Source organism: Macrobrachium nipponense, chromosome 2 (genome assembly GCF_015104395.2).
Source record: "Macrobrachium nipponense isolate FS-2020 chromosome 2, ASM1510439v2, whole genome shotgun sequence".
Taxonomy (NCBI): Eukaryota; Metazoa; Arthropoda; class Malacostraca; order Decapoda; family Palaemonidae; genus Macrobrachium; species Macrobrachium nipponense.
This window is the reverse complement of record NC_087201.1, coordinates 55,870,485-55,888,694: the sequence shown is the minus strand read 5'-3', so window position 1 is coordinate 55,888,694 and position 18,210 is coordinate 55,870,485. Positions and strand designations below refer to the sequence as shown.

General features: G+C 36.3%; 1 protein-coding gene across 3 annotated transcripts in view; it reads right to left on the bottom strand.

Annotated features, from left to right (window-relative positions):
• The window catches only part of LOC135220590 (uncharacterized), a 483,303-nt gene that overhangs the window by 170,508 nt on the left and 294,585 nt on the right, over positions 1 to 18,210 (bottom strand). The window lies entirely within an intron of this gene.

The window sequence follows — 18,210 nt, the reverse complement described above, 5'->3', positions numbered from 1 at the left end:
GGCAGCTGTCCCAGAACCAAGGTCCGTATGTGATGTTTGTTCGATGCGATCCATCCTAAAGAAGTGATCGCACAGACACACGAACTGCAGTGCCTAAACAAGTGATCAAATATATTTCATCACTAAAATATCCAAGATATCAATACTAAAGAGTATCAGGAAGGGCCTCGGGGAAAGCACAAGCACCTGTTGCCATTAATCGCATCTACTTTGGTAAAGGTTACATACGTAGGTGTGCAAGGAGTGTCTCAACCACTGCTGACGTGGCCCTGCTTGGATAGGTAGTAATCAGGTAATTGAAACTGAGCAGCATTAAAGCAAGCCAAATGATGGACAGTACTTCTAACTTGCTTTAAACAAGTCCAAAGAAGGAACGGTTTCAATTGTTGACCATGGACGGAAATGTTTGCATATACAAAGGCTGTTGTCACATAGGTATTTGAACATTTGAGTTTAAAATAGTAGGACAAAGCATCAACTACTTAAGTAAGTCTAGTACAGCCGCAACCAATTTACCCAATGTATCGGTAAGTAAATCTACTAGAAGTAGGCATTTATATATATATATATCTATATATATAGAAATATATATATATATATATAACTTTTATATATATATATATATATAATATATATATATATATATATATATATATATATATTAATAATATATATATATATATCTATATATCATATCTATAATAAATTATATATATAAACGTTAATATATATATATTATAATATATATAATATAAATATAAAATATATATATATATATATATATATATATATATATATATATAAATATATAATATACATAAATTCATACACGAGTGTGCACGCGTTTGTTTTTGGGTTTTCAAGGGTCCAGTGGATAGGACGTTTGCTGTACAAGGAAAAGGTCTGGGTTCGATAACTGACCAAATAAGAGCTCTTTGGGCCAATCCATTAAACCACTTCGATGTATAAAGTAAGACATATAGTAACAGTAGCTATGTGACATCATAATATTATGTAATGTATATGCTTATGTGCTAAACATTATGCATTTATATAATGGTTTAATATTGGTTATTTGGTTATAATTTTATATATATTAAAAATATACATAATATATGATATATATATATATATTTACGTATATAATATTATATATTTATTAATATATTATATTTATATATATGTATATATAATTTATTATATATATAAATATAAATGCCTACTTCTAGTAGATTTACTTACCGATACATTGGGCGTAAATTGGTTGCGGCTGTACTAGACTTACTTAAAAGTAGTTGATGCTTTGTCCTACTATTTTAAACTCAAATGTTCAAATACCTATGTGACAACAGCCTTTGTATATGCAAACATTTCCGTCCATGGTCAACAATTGAAACCGTTTCTTCTTCTTTGGACTTGTTTAAAGCAAGTTAGAAGCAAGCTTAGAAGTTTGATATATAGTATATATATATATATATATATATATATATATAATTATATATTCAAACCCAGGACCTTTTATATCCAAGGAATAATATATATATATATTAATATATATGATATATATATATATATATAATCTATATATATTATATACACATAGGGGCTAGAGACCACATAGACGAGAGATTAGAGATTGAGAGAGAGATAGAGAGCGAGAATTGAGGAGAGAGAAGCGTTAGCGTGCTGCACATGAATGTTTAAGTGGAATCTTGCGATCGAAAACATTCTATTTTTTAATGTATTTACCGAATTAGTTACACAAAAATGGACAAAAACAATTATTAGACAAATCTCTCTCTCTCTCTCTCTCTTTACTTACTATGACTCTGAAATGAGTGCTTATATGAACGTTATTTCCGAGGGGTGACCATGAGTACATGTACTTGTTTTTTTTTTTTATTGCAAGTTATAATATGTTCCATGAACCCTTTGGCAGTAAATATATCTGCATCAAGTTTGCGGTGAAATTTGAAGAATATTATTAAAACACGCATGGTAACTTAGTTTTTACGTTTTTTTTATTATATTTACGAAAGTTGCCATTCACAGGGTCTGACTTTGCAAAAGTTGCTTGATGAAATCAGCAGGTAAAACATTATCTGGTTTCGGTTTCGACTTTTTGTGCACTTAATTCCAAAGGAAACATCAAAACTACCTAATATCTCTGAGCTAACCACTGTGTGTGTGTGTGTGTGTGTGGTGTTGATGGAAGAAGGGGAGGAGGAAGAGGGGGATGGGGGTAGTGGGGGGGGGGGGGTGTCCGAGGTGCTCAGTAAGCTTCGTTACCTCTGAAGAGGACGTCTAAACCGGGGAGCACAAACAACGCGCTATTTATTTCGGTCAGATCTGCTGTATTGATCCTGACCTTGCCGGCTCTCATTCTTCCCATGCGAGCATTTTCCATGCCATTCCTCCCCCTGCATGGCTTACCAAAGAAAGAAGGCGAATAATACTCGAAACAATAACTTCTCTTGGGGAAGAGGAGAAGCTCATTGCTCTATAGACTCTTTCTATCCCGTGGCGATGACTGCAATACCTCCCGTTTGTTTGGAGTGAGGCTTCGAAAGCAAAACTGTTATTTCGTTCTCACAATCCTTGTTTTATATGTTTGCATTATTCACCATTCTCTTCCAATTCATCAAAAATAAAAATTATACGAACGACGATTTAAATATCAAAACATCAACATTTCACAATTGCACTGAGATGATTATTTCAGTGTCGAGACTTGTATGAAAGTTTTTATTATTATTTTCACCCACCCATTTTTTGACATCTCGTCGTTTTCTAAAAATCGAATAACAAATTCAAATGCGATGACCGTCCGCTGGAAAAGTTACGTGTAAGTGCACCTTCAATTCAGTACAATTGCAAGCATGAACGCATTGGCAGACGTTAATACCAATACCGCTGAAAAATAAAAGCAGTTACATGGGGGTAATGACTATCGTTTTATGACGCACTTATGCTTGTGTAAGTGGGCGATTAACAGTCAAAACTAGGAAATTAACAGCATGAAGCTTAATAATACTGGTATTATTTTAGTATTTCTCCTCCTGCCAATTATTCCTTAATAATAATAATAATAATAATAATAATAATAATAATGCACGGACAATACATGAGACAGTCTAAAGAACTAGCCAGCGATGACACATGGCAATGGCTACAGAGGGGAGAGCTAAAGAAGGAAACTGAAGGAATGATAACAGCGGCACAAGATCAGGCCCTAAGAACCAGATATATTCAAAGAACGGTAGACGGAAATAACATCTCTCCCATATGTATGAAGTGCAATGCGAAAAATGAAACCATAAACCACATAGCAAGCGAATGCCCGGCACTTGCACAGAACCAGTACAAAAAGAGGCATGATTCAGTGGCAAAAGCCCTCCACTGGAGCCTGTGCAAGAAACATCAGCTACCTTGCAGTAATAAGTGGTACGAGCACCAACCTGAAGGAGTGATAGAAAACGATCACGCAAAGATCCTCTGGGACTATGGTATCAGAACGGATAGGGTGATACGTGCAAACAGACCAGACGTGACGTTGATTGACAAAGTCAAGAAGAAAGTATCACTCATTGATGTCGCAATACCATGGGACACCAGAGTTGAAGAGAAAGAGAGGGAAAAATTGGATAAGTATCAAGATCTGAAAATAGAAATAAGAAGGATATGGGATATGCCAGTGGAAATCGTACCCATAATCATAGGAGCACTAGGCACGATCCCAAGATCCCTGAAAAGGAACCTAGAAAAACTAGAGGCTGAAGTAGCTCCAGGACTCATGCAGAAGAGTGTGATCCTAGAAACGGCGCACATAGTAAGAAGAGTGATGGACTCCTAAGGAGGCAGGATGCAACCCGGAACCCCACACTATAAATACCACCCAGTCGAATTGGAGGACTGTGATAGAGCAAAAAAAAAAAAAAAAAAAAAAAAAAAAAAAAAAAAAAAAAATAAAAAAAAAAAAAAAAAAAAAAAAAAAAAAAAAAAAATAATAATAAAATAATATAATAATATAACTACAGAAGATGGATGCCGGGTACCAACTCAAGAAAAGAGCAACAGAATCAACCATCTGATGTTCATGGACGACATCAAGCTGTATGGTAAGAGCATCAAGGAAATAGATACCCTAATCCAGACTGTAAGGATTGTATCTGGGGACATCAGGATGGAGTTTGGAATAGAAAAATGCGTCTTAGTCAACATACAAAAAGGCAAAGTAACGAGAACTGAAGGGATAAAGCTACCAGATGGGAGCAACATCAAACACATAGATGAGACAGGATACAAATACCTGGGAATAATGGAAGGAGGGGATATAAAACACCAAGAGATGAAGGACACGATCGGGAAAGAATATATGCAGAGACTCAAGGCGATACTCAAGTCAAAACTCAACGCCGGAAATATGATAAAAGCCAAAAACACATGGGCAGTGCCAGTAATCAGATACAGCGCAGGTTTAGTGGAATGGACGAAGGCAGAACTCCTCGGCATAGATCAGAAAACCAGGAAACATATGACAATACACAAAGCACTACACCCAAGAGCAAATACGGACAGACTATACATAACACAAAAGGAAGGAGGGAGAGGACTACTAAGTATAGAGGACTGCGTCAACATCGAAAACAGAGCACTGGGGCAATATCTGACAACAAGTGAAGACGAGTGGCTAAGGAGTGCATGGGAAGAAGGACTAATTAAAGTAGACGAAGACCCAGAAATATACAGAGACAGGAGAATGACAGACAGAAAAGAGGACTGGCACAACAAACCAATGCACGGACAATACATGAGACAGACTGAAGAACTAGCCAGCGATGACACATGGCAATGGCTACAGAGGGGAGAGCTAAAGAAGGAAACTGAAGGAATGATAACAGCGGCACAAGATCAGGCCCTAAGAACCAGATATATTCAAAGAACGGTAGACGGAAATAACATCTCTCCCATATGTATGAAGTGCAATGCGAAAAATGAAACCATAAACCACATAGCAAGCGAATGCCCGGCACTTGCACAGAACCAGTACAAAAAGAGGCATGATTCAGTGGCAAAAGCCCTCCACTGGAGCCTGTGCAAGAAACATCAGCTACCTTGCAGTAATAAGTGGTACGAGCACCAACCTGAAGGAGTGATAGAAAACGATCACGCAAAGATCCTCTGGGACTATGGTATCAGAACGGATAGGGTGATACGTGCAAACAGACCAGACGTGACGTTGATTGACAAAGTCAAGAAGAAAGTATCACTCATTGATGTCGCAATACCATGGGACACCAGAGTTGAAGAGAAAGAGAGGGAAAAATTGGATAAGTATCAAGATCTGAAAATAGAAATAAGAAGGATATGGGATATGCCAGTGGAAATCGTACCCATAATCATAGGAGCACTAGGCACGATCCCAAGATCCCTGAAAAGGAACCTAGAAAAACTAGAGGCTGAAGTAGCTCCAGGACTCATGCAGAAGAGTGTGATCCTAGAAACGGCGCACATAGTAAGAAAAGTGATGGACTCCTAAGGAGGCAGGATGCAACCCGGAACCCCACACTATAAATACCACCCAGTCGAATTGGAGGACTGTGATAGAGGGGGGGGGGGATAATAATAATAATAACATTGGTAATAATAATAAAGCAAACGACCTGCTTTATCTGATAGTAAATTTGAAGAAAATAATAAAGTATAGTGCCATAATGAATGACTGAAAAAACAAAGTATACGGAAATTATAGCGAGGTGACGTGCATAAAGAAAAGTCTTTACACAGATTGAAACTGAATGCTATCCATAAAAACGAATGGAGGAGACTCAGCAAAGCCATCTTAAAACGGAAAAGGCGTTTTTCCCTTCTTCAGAGGTCTCCTGCTAAGGTAATCTGAGCACCACAATGATCAGAGAGGACAGTCTTACTTTCGTCAGCTGTGAAAAATAAGGTTGCTATAAAAAAAGGTGTATTTTTCACTTACGTGAATGGAATGTCATTAGAGAAACGTGAAACATGCAGGCTGGAAGTTAAAGTGAAGAAACGAGAGACCTGGTAAAGGAGAGAAAAAAAAAGGTGGGGGGATTCGATGGTAACAGCAGCACTGGGGTCCAAACACCTCCCACTAACAAGTGATCGGAAATGGATTCTGAAAAAAAAACACACATTAGCGCGGTGTGATAATTAAAATCTAAAGACACAACTGCTCTTTGGCTTTTTATCACCTTGGTAGTAATGCGATTAAAGGAAATATTTTCCAAATTTACCGTTTTTTTTTTTAACTTGAAAATAATTCGCTGCCAGCCCATAACAACGGAACGCTAGGAGTTAGTGTACGAAATAATTCGATTAAAGCTCTCCAGTGATTGATTTATTACTCCCACTCTCAAGCATAAAATCAATGTAATATCACTGATGCAGAGTGTAAGTTTGAAGCGAACCAACAGGCTTAAATACACTCGTTATTGCTCGAGTCTAGTATATGAATATGATTTTATTTTCAAAGGCAAAATTATACTTGTTATTGTTTGCAGGTCTAACTGCATAAAGTGGCGTTTCAAAACTAATCTTTACAATTTAATATGAATTCACTATTTACTTAATGAACGGCGCAATGGTTCTAAAGTAAAAGTACCACATGGTCTTAGGAGATCCATCTTGACAGCAGGCGACCGTGACTTGAGTCTTAATCAGTTCTCCGATGACTGACATTTGACAGTCCAACCCAACCATGACAGGTCGGCCAGACAAGGGATTAATGATGAATCACCCGAGTTGACCGCGTTTATAACATAAACCAAGGACAATAAAATATTTAGTGCTGTTGTCATCTCCTATATACGGGTTCTTTGAGGACACATTTCTTCTCGTTTACTGAATGCTGAGGTATTCTGAGTAATCTTCATGACAGTTTACGTCAAGATATCGCTTAAAACAAAAGAAATATGTTCTTACCCTCCCTATCGATATAAAAATTAACTTACAATTGTGACGCATGAGGCCGTATTTTTAACAAAATACGTAACTGGCACTGGTAAATAATGAGGTTACTGGTAGACTGAAACTAATACAAAAACGATTCAATTAATGCAAAGACGAAGCCCAACGAATACAAAGAGCTTGTTTTTAACGAAAAGCAAAAGTAGAAATAATCTAATTATTAAGTAATGTATTTTACGTTTGATAGGCATTAATTATGCATGTAAACTTCTTACTAATTTGGGTAAAAAAATAAAATAAAATACTGAATAATGAACAGCTCTGGATTACGGAATCCAGGTAAAATCCTGGTGAATCTAAAGGCTTTAAGAACTGACTGGCTTACGGGAGAATGATGCTGCCCAGTGTTTAAGATGTGTCTGGATGGGTACAAAGTTCCAAAGGAATGAAAAACTACAACCACGTTCTTCTGTATAATAGATAAAAAGAGAAAGAGTGGACTAAGAATTACGGGGCATAGCATTACTTTGCATATTGGAATTGCGTATGGTAGAACTGAAAAAGTAACAGATGACAGAAGCATTAAAATGGGAAAGGCATCATAGGGCTTACATAGTACCTGACTATGAAATACGTCTATAAGAAAGATAAAACTGTTCGTACTGTACATGGATCTACAAAAGGTTTTCATTAAAATTAATAGATATTTTCTGGCATAACATTGGTAGCCGCTAATTTTCTTTCCTTAAACTATAAGGACGGGTAATGATTGAAGTATATGGTAAATTAAGACCCTCTTTTCTTTTAATCTCAATAAACGCAATATCATACTCTCTATTTTCGGTACGAGAGTCGTTCTTGGTGTAATCAAGTTTTTTTACAGTACAGAATTGGTAGCTGGCCTCTGTCCCCCATTATGGAAGTCCATCGGGAAAATACCTATTAATAAAATGTTATTTTCTTTTTGATGATTAGAAAGGACTACAAAATCTGGCTACAAAACCATGTAGATTTCTTGGGATGTTTTCCCTGATGCTTTTAATTTCGAGAGGCAAGTCAGAGGCTGCAACGACTACCAGACCCCGAGAGAAGTCTTCCCCTGGAAATGAAATTGGGGTGTAGGAGTTATTTGAGTATCCTGCTAATGCTGATATCTACACACCCCGGAAATCTTGACCAATTCTCAAGTCTTCAACAGCTCCTCCGATATGAACTGTACTATGAAAGTATTTCTAATATTAGTCTTTAATTACCATTCTAACTACAGCATTGACTGCAAAACATTTCCAAGGGCACTGTGTGGCTAAACCTATAATTTATCTATTCCAGGAAAGAAGAGGAACTGTTTTCAGGAACTAAAGGGTATATAATAACAACAGATAATCATAATCAAAAGCGCACCCACACTGCATTGTCTTTAAACTGCTGAAAATCTATGATGAATAAAAACTGGGAGAGGTAGATTTATTAATATCTATTTATGTATTTCTTTTATTGTTATAGCACTGTGCACCACCAAAACACCATAAATTTTTTAGGTATCAATTTTCAACTTGAGTAAATGGTAGAAAAGTCTTTGAGTTACAATTAAGAGGGAAAATGAGCCCACCTATGAAATATACCTACTACACTTATCTTCTCTCTCTCTCTCTCTCTCTCTCTCTCTCTATGCATCCCCCCCTCTCTCTCTCTCTCTCTCTCTCTCTCTCTCTCTCTCTCTCTCTCTGTGCATTCCTCAGAACGTAAAGAAAATTTACTTTACCGAACCTCAGTATGAGTTTGGCTTTGAGATGCTGCAACTCGCTTAATGCCTTTTTACTTCTGATGTACAATAGACATTTTCGTACTCAATTACCTTCCTTCTAGACTAGTTTTCAGTTAACAGTTTCAACTAAATTTCTGCAGCATCTCTGGCATGAATATAATTTCGGCAACATCTATGCCTTCCTTAATAGACCCTGTTATCCTTTTCACCCATTTCTATTTTCAAGAAATTTTAGTTCAACTCTCTCTCTCTCTCTCTCTCAGTGGCGTGATCGGTATGGCCTTGGCCTGCCACCTCGGTGGCCGGGAGTCCGATTCTCGAGCATTCCATCGACGGGGTCAGAGTTGTGTATTTCTAGTGATAGAAGTTCACTCTCGACGTTGTTCGGAAGTCACGTAAAGCCGTTGGTCCCGGTGCTGAATAACCACTGGTTCCATGCAACGTAAAAACACCTTACAAACAAACAAACAAACAAACTCCCTCTCTCTCTCTCTCTCTCTCTCTCTCTCTCTCTCTCTCTCTCTCTCTCTCTCTCTCCGAAAGGACGACGTAACATTCACTCAGTATCTTGAACATAAGAGTTGAGATAATGTCTTGGAATTATATTTTTTTACTTAATCTTGTTTACCAAAGGAATAATATTATCATTCTGTGATGCTCTCAATTCAAGATATGAAATTTGTAGAAAAGTAAAAATCCACCAGATTCAGTGTTATTACTAACAAAGGTCAAAGGTCAATTATTATTTCACACTTGGTATCTGGAATTCAAATTTGAAATCACCATTATTATTTGGGATAAAACATATTTGCAGCTTTGCGAAGCTATAAGCAATGTAAAGAGAGAGAGAGAGAGAGAGAGAGAGAGAGAGAGAGAGAATTCTGTTTCAACGGTAAGAATAAGTAGGAAGAGCGCGGGCATAAGGCCATGCCATCAAATTAACATTAGTATATACTTACACGTAGCATTTATTTTGCATTGGCATTTTCAGAGAGTATTCAGCCAAGACGCCTTTCACAAGTTATATTTGGCAGCTCATTTCTCTGTCACAGATTTCAACGTCACTGTAATTAAATCTTTTCGCCCGAGCTTTAATCTCGGTTCAAAATCCAAAGGTTTTCTCGTCACCGGCTCATATTCTGACAGACCCCCTTTCATTACTGTTGAAATCTGGCATTTCCTGCCACGAACGAAGGATCTCATCATGTTCTTTTGTAACGCCAGCCCTCTCATCAGACCCCCCAAAGGAACTCAATTTCGTTAACATTCACATCCGAACACAATCTTTAGGTTTACGCTATTAAACAACGACGTTCTCTCTCTCTCTCTCTCTCTCTCTCTCTCTCTCTCTCTCTCTCTCTTTTCTCGTCTAATTTCTGAAGATCTTCACCCACAAACTTCACTAAGATTCGGAACTCGTCAAATGATTGTGTACCTAAGTTAGTGATGAATACATAAAGACATATTCAGCCATTCAGTACTTACATGAGTGAGTCTTAAAATTCGCACAATACCATTCGACGAATTTCAAAATGAACTAAGAATTGTATCAAAATCAAGAAGCAGACTAAGCAAGTATTCCGAATTCGAGTGAAAATGACAGCTATTGCGGAACCTACAGCCAGAGAGCCTTAAATCTCATTAAACCTTCAAAATAGGAATATAAAAAAAGAAGCCCTCTTAGATTAACGACAAAAATGAGTAATAAATGAAGCGCAAGTACGAAACAGCGACCAGTAACATATTTTAACATGTTAAAATCTAATTTTCATGACCAAAGTTAATTAAAGGCTAGGGAAAGAAATCTTCTTGCATTCATAAAAAAAATCCGCTCTTCTATCGCAGTTCATTCAATTAGGTTTCCTTTTGATGTAACGTTCATGCGCGGTCTCCACTGCTGCGTATGAAAGAGCATGCGGAAGACTGACAGGGGAGGGATACTGGTTAGTATTCATTTTTCGTGTGATGTGTGTCAGAGAGAGAGAGAGAGAGAGAGAGAGAGAGAGAGAGAGAGAGAGAGAGAGAGAGAGAGAGACGTTCTATATTTTTGGCAAACAGATATCACGACAATAGTGTCTTTCTCGTTTATATAAAGGAACTTTTTATTTCTAAACTACAAAATGATGTTCAAATCCTACAGCGGGGTTTTCTTGCTAACAAGTTATGTAAAAAAAACTTGGATGCTGCCTTTCATTTTGTACATGTACAGCATCCTACATGAATTTCAGCACTAAAACTAGACAAGAATAGGAAAATGCCTGCCTCCATCACTACAAAAAATATCCTATATTACAATCAAACCTTCTGTGCTCACAGTCCAAAACAATACAAACAGAAATATTATATTTTGCAAATTTATATCATGCAATTCAACAGAAAACCCAGCGCTTGAAATCTGCTGAATCCCAAAGTCAGTGAAAAGATCCCGTCTCTGGATCTGGATCCATTTCAAACTCGAGATCACCCTTCAAGAGAATGGAGGTGAAATCGATCACAATCTTTAATGAGCATTCTTGTGGACAGAAACAAACAAACAAACAACCAAAACTTACAACCCACAGCCGGATTTGTCTTCAAATCTAATCATCATTTGTCCATCGCAAAATAGTTGGATCAACTTTTTTTTCTTAAAATAATCTCTTCCAAAAGGTGCACGGAATTCCAGAATTTAGGATATCGGTGCAGCTATTATTAATACTATATATATATATATATATATATATATAGATATATCTATATATTATATATTATTCGAGCTACAAATATCCTTTAATATCTAATTCGCTCTACCTCGTAATTGATATATTATCGTATTGTATGTAAACCGAAGGGGAATTTTTTAGTTGATAATAATTTCGTCCTCTCGTGGGTTCGAATCGATAACGTCACTGACGTCTTGATTTAGTCTCTGTCCACTGGACGCTGGTTCGAATCCACGAGAGGACGAAATTATTATCAATTACGTACAACATGAAAATATATCAATTCCGAGGTGGAGCGAATTAGATATTAAAGGACATTTGTAGCTCGAATAATTTATAAATTGAATCACGGTGATTTATGATAATTATTTCATATATATATATAGTATATATATATTATATATATATATATAATATATATATATATATATATATATATATATACAGTCTCATCAAGTTAATGCCTGGACTCGTAAATGAAAATGTGACGCCGCGCGGTAAAGAGCAAAGTCAGTGAATGGGAATGCAAAACTAAATTGTCCCTTCGGTCATTAGCGTGTTGCCTGGCGGTTAAATTCATGAGCGTTGCAAAACTCACATTTCATGCTTGGCAGTCGTTCTGGGCAGCCATTCGTCACCGGAGCTCACACGAAATGTTATGTAATAGGTTAACATTTATGCTTTATCTATATCATATTACTACATTGACTTATGGAAGTTGCAAGTTAATTGGACTTGATTAGTATTTAGAGTATTTTTTGTTTTTGTGATTGTCCTGTAGGTACAATGTATTAATAACAAAGGAATTAACTATATATAATTATTATATAATATAATATATAATATATATATATATATATATATATCTATAATATTAAATTCCTTTGTTATATACATTGTCCTACAGGCAATCACAAAAACAAAAAATACTCTAAATACTAATCAAGTCCAATTAACTTGCAACTTCCATAAGTCAATGTAGTAATATGAATATAGATAAGCATAAATGTTAACCCTATTACATAACATTTCGTGTGAGCTCCGTGTGACGAATGGCTGCCCAGAACGACTGCCAAGCATGAAATGTGAGTTTTGCAACGCTCATGAATTTAACCGCCATGCAACACGCTAATGACCGAAGGGACAATTTAGTTTGCATTCCCATTCACTGACTTTGCTCTTTTACCGCGCGGCGTCACATTTCATTTACGAGTCCAGGCATTAACTTGATGAGACTGTATGCATGAACAGTCAGTCAATATTCCTCATCAGGACAGACAAATGTTTCTGTCTCATGGACAGACAGACACACATACTTTCTTTTAAACAGCTAGGTGGGTAAGTCAACGTCATCAAAGTATCAACCCGAAAACGAACAGATTTGAAAACTGGTCATGACAGATGCACTTATCACATGTACTATATGATAACCAAGGTAAAGTGAATCCGATATTAATGGGCTATGTATTGTTACATAATCGAGAGTATAAACAAACACTCACGCACACATATATAAATTATACAATACAAAACTAAGATCAGAAACTAACACAACTGTCTGATATAAATTACCAGTAAGTAAAAGTAATATCAGCAATTAATAACAAATAAATAGGAGTAAAGAAAGAAATTATGATTAAGAAAAAAAGGACAAGAAAAGCCTGAGTGCACTATCATTCATAGAAATGCAAACCCAAATATGAAATTCAAAAGTACAGAATCTCTTGGCATATACTAAACCAGCAAAGGTATCCATATTAATTGAACAAAATATATTTAGATAAAGGGCAGGTCACAATACCCAAGCAAATAAACTCAGACTACAGTGTTAATTCAACAGAATTTAGCAATGAAAATTTATTTGAACTTGAGTACACTAAGTTATATCGTACCTATTTCAATTTCAAAGCAAACATGCATTATACTAAACTTGTTGATTCTGAATTATCCTATGCCGCAACTCAAAATGACATAGTAAACCGAAGCATTGGCAAATACACACGTTCCTGCTGCTCCACTGTCCTAGAAAAATATAACAGCAACTCTCCAAAGACCACACAAGATATGCTTATCCTTTTTAAATAAGGCAATATGGCCCATGCAATCGAACACAACATACCCGCATTTTTGCGAAGCCTGAACTAAGTAATAAGCTTACCATCTCAGTAATGTTTGATGTACTATTCCCAAACTCATTAGAAAGAAATGATTCAGGATAAGTAGCTTTACGTATTATGCAACATGTCCATAATGAACACTGGCAGGAGGTTCGTTAGAAGATTCTAATGACAGCTAATGCTAGTATAACATAAGGGGAAAACAACTCTATAATAATAAGATCCGAGAGGATCTGACCCAGTTTGTCCTCACCTCGGTGACAGTAGAGGACGAGACATGACACAGCCACAAACCGCGGCAAACCGGTTTGTCCTCCCCAGGTGGGGGCAGGGTGTGTAGGGGAATGGAAGGTGAGAGGAGAAAACCACCTCCTCCTGCAAACTTGTTTGTCCACTCCGGGTGGGGGAGAGGCAGGTAGGAGATCGAGAGCATAGGGGAGACAGCTGCCCCGAGTTCCAGCACATGTAGTACACGCCAGCAAGCTCGTATTAAATAATGTTCCTTACGCGCTGTGATATTAATAGCCTTTCTCCAAATACAGCTTTTGCACATGATTTTTCACGAATCTCTGGAAATGAATAATAAAAAGAGCATGATAACTTTTCAATTGTGCCAGTCTATCTACTGCTTTACTTGGGATCTATATACTTAGGTTTTTTAGGCCAATTACCAAAACAGATTCTAAGTGATTTATACCGAGAAAGTTTTTAACCCATCACCAAAATTTAAATCAGGCACGACTATGACCAGTAATAAACACTCAGATTCCTGGAAACCTAATTAACGGAAAGGGTAAAGTTTATTCCAAAGTGTTTTCCAAGGAAGTTATCCGAAGAAACGCAAACAATCAACGAAAAATAACTTGACCGATATCTCCTAATAAGGAGGGAGCTCATTTGAAACTTACCAAATTATCCTCAGTATCAAGGAAATCATGGCGTCTAAAGTTATCTGGCGAGTTTCCTGAACTTCGGGAAGCGCAACAACCTTTGAGCTTTTGCAAAAACTTCGGAGGCTTTCCTGCCGAGAGGAAACGTTCTTCATCAAAGCAAAGTTTATGAGGAACCCTACATTCGAAATTCATTTTGAGGTCAACGGTCAATAATTAGGTGGCTGATAGATATTACATACTCTACAACAACTTACAAAAGGGCAAACCGTGGCTTCCAAATCCTCAAAAATCAGTTATTATACTTCATGACTACAAAACAACGTTAATATAATAATAATAATAATAATAATAATAATAATAATAATAATAATAATAATAATAATAATAATAACATACAACTTTCAAATCACTTGCATTAAGGTCTTTTGTTTACAAAAAGAGCTGATATTCACAATACACTAATTTTATATATGGAAATTACGGTCCTGCATGTTAGTACAAAGTGGATACATCACCAACTCCCTCTCTCCTCTTAATTGTCACAGAATAAACATATTTTCCCATAACTTCAAAGTAGCTAAAGGTTCCCTTTCCAAAACGAATTTTTTATTTGAGAAAGAAGAGAAGAATACGTCAGGATTCCGATAAGGTGCCCTTGAAGCTTGACAGTTTAATTAAGAGTGTTCATGTGCACATACAAAACAATAACAAGTAAAAAATGCGCCGAAGTTTCTTCGGAGCAATTGAGTTTTATGTACAGCTTATAATGCTGTAAGAGCCGCGGCCACTAAAACTTTCAGCCACCGCCCGATGGTGACCTTCTCCTATACCGTACCAGAGGCACGATCATGGCTAACTTTGAGCTTAAATTAAACATAAATTACTGAGGCTAGAGGGCTGCAATTTGGTAAGTTAGATGATTGGAGGGTGTATGATCAACATAGCAATTTGCGGCCCTCTCGCCTTAATTTTTCAGATCTGAGAGAGAGAGAGAGAGAGAGAGAGAGAGAGAGAGAGAGAGAGAGAGAGAGGAATATCAAAACAGGAGGTATTGAAAGAAATTAAGCAATTTCATATGCAGATATCTCAATATGGTAACAGACACACACACATACGTACATACATACATACATATAAATGTGTGTGTACACATATAAAGTTCCCGTTATGGTGGTTACTAGTAACGCGAGGAATAGAAGACTGTTGAAGGAGGAAGTATTACATCTCAGGTGGTCCTTAAAATACATGTATTGAGATGTTTCAAAACACAAAGGTTTCATTTTCAAGCTATAAAGACAAAAAAAAAATCAATAAAATTAACATTAAAACCGCTAAAATGCAAACACAAGACATAACACATCATGAAAAACAAAATCAAAACTAGTTGTAGCAGAACCGACCATCAAGAGAGAAAGGAAGGACGGAAGTCAAATGGAGCAAACCAGAAAGGACAAAAGGCAACAGCTCACGTAAGGTAAAGAGTTGTCGAGGAAGACTGCTAAGTGTTCAATAGAGGAACAAACTGTTTAAAAAACAAGGACTCCGTCCCAATATTTCAAAATCAGTCTATTGTATATTATGCTTGCATTTATTGGCATGTTGTTTGATGTTGGAAAATTCAGGATTAGCAAGTTTGATACCAGTTCGAAGCTAACGCCCTTATGGCAATCAATTCTGACCCTTAGTAACCTATGTGTGGATCCCACGTAGGTCCCCAAATTACATCTAGGGTAATCAAACTTTTATACAACGCATGAGGTCATCAAAGGGTCAAGCTTATCCTTGAATTTAAGCAAATTACCTAAACTAATTGGATTAGTCGGGATAATATTCAATCTGATAGCTGGTATTTAACTAAATACTTGTTATTTTAGGGTATCATAGAAAACTCGTATTTAACTATACACTAACTATCAGATTTTATAGTAGTACTTCCTCATTTAACATTCTATATAAATATATATATAATATATATATATTAAATATAATATCTATATATATATATATATATATATATGAGACAGAGAGCGCGAGATGCGATAGCAGATCACATTAGCTATTATGGTCATAAAATTGGAATTGTCTGGCTATCTTCTGAGACCAACATCAGAACCGAAGATAGTCTGATTCTCGATAATAATTCCAAATCGCTGAAAAGTTTGGAGCTTTGTAACCCAACAAGCGTTACGTCTTATCTTCCCCAGGAACGTCCGCAAATTTGGATACGTGGTGTTCATTAATCCTGGATCCTATAGATTACCAGTAGAGAAAGTTCACTGATCAAGACTAAACTTTAAATATCCAACACTGGAGAGAAGTGTAGAACTACTTTCTTTCACCATTCTTTCAATACTCAATACTGCTAAGGTTTCAAACTTTAAGAATTATATCTACCCCGTCTTTCACGGTAATTCATGCACCAGAAACTGACAATTCAACTCACCTTACGACCAAAATAAAAATAACTAATATTACAAGTAGTTACAACATAAACATCAACTTCCGCATGAAAACATTGTTTGCTTAGAAGTATGAAAAAAAAGTGGAAAGATATCATATATTCTGTTTGCCAAACATCAAAACAATTGTGATGAAACACAACATAATAATTACAGGTTAAACTAATAAACAAGGTATAGAAGAGCTAACCTAGGACAGACACTTTTTCCGACTGAAAAAAATTACATAAAAACGTATATTTATATTCCTGTAACTTCATGCTCAACCTACTACGTATTTATTTCACTTGAATATCTAGCACACCTCGGATTTGTTAACCTACTTCATTTCTGAAAACTCGAACTCTGCTGACTTTGTATTCTCTTCTTTCTGTCACAGTCAATCCAGTAAATAAATACTTCGATTTACAATAGTGCTCCTGTCAAATCACATGTCACCTGTCGTACCTCCGAGAATATTGCTTCCGCCGAAGGTTGACTAATCTCCGAATTTCCCTATTTGTCAAATGAAGTGTGAGGTTCAGACACGGTTCCTGCTAACCTCCACGACAGTTTGTTTAATGTGCTAACATGAAACTCAACCCTTCACATCCGAACTTGGCAGCTGGAGCACACTGAACACAGATGAGTAATTTAAGCGCGTCGCAGTACGTTGGAAAGACACAGTCATGACAGAATGGAACAAAGTGGTATTCGCTGTTAACAGTCAAGGTCAACGACAAAAAGAAAAATGAAAGCAAATAAACACCCAACTGAATAAATTAAATAGGAATATAAAGACAACGTTCTAATAATATACCCAACATCCTACAATAGCATACGTAAAAAAAAAAAAAAAAAACTTTAAACAATAACACAGACATCCGTTTCTTTAACGAATCTACAAATGCACAAAAAATCATAAAAGCACTTTCTATTGGTTTCTTGGATATATTTAAGTAATGACTTTCTTCATACCACCTGCAAGGGTTGAAACGCCTCACCTCGCAGTACTAGGGCAGTCTTAGCAAGAAAAGAAGAGCGTTGGACTTTAGCACTAGGATACTACATTTTATTGGCAGCACATTTCGTTGTTCCTTCATACGACTACATTACAACTTTCATAGTTAAGAGTATACAATCATTACTAGCCGGCAAAACTGAGTAACTTCACTTTAAAAAAGTAAACTGATAAAACCTTTAGGGTTAAAATACAGTAATATATACAATTACTGAGTAGGTATAAACAAATGCTGAGCACTTTTATAGTAAAACCAGAATATACGATGACTTGTCTAAGTTAAGATTTTATTTTTTTAAATTGTTCAATTTAACCATAAATTCCCAACAGGG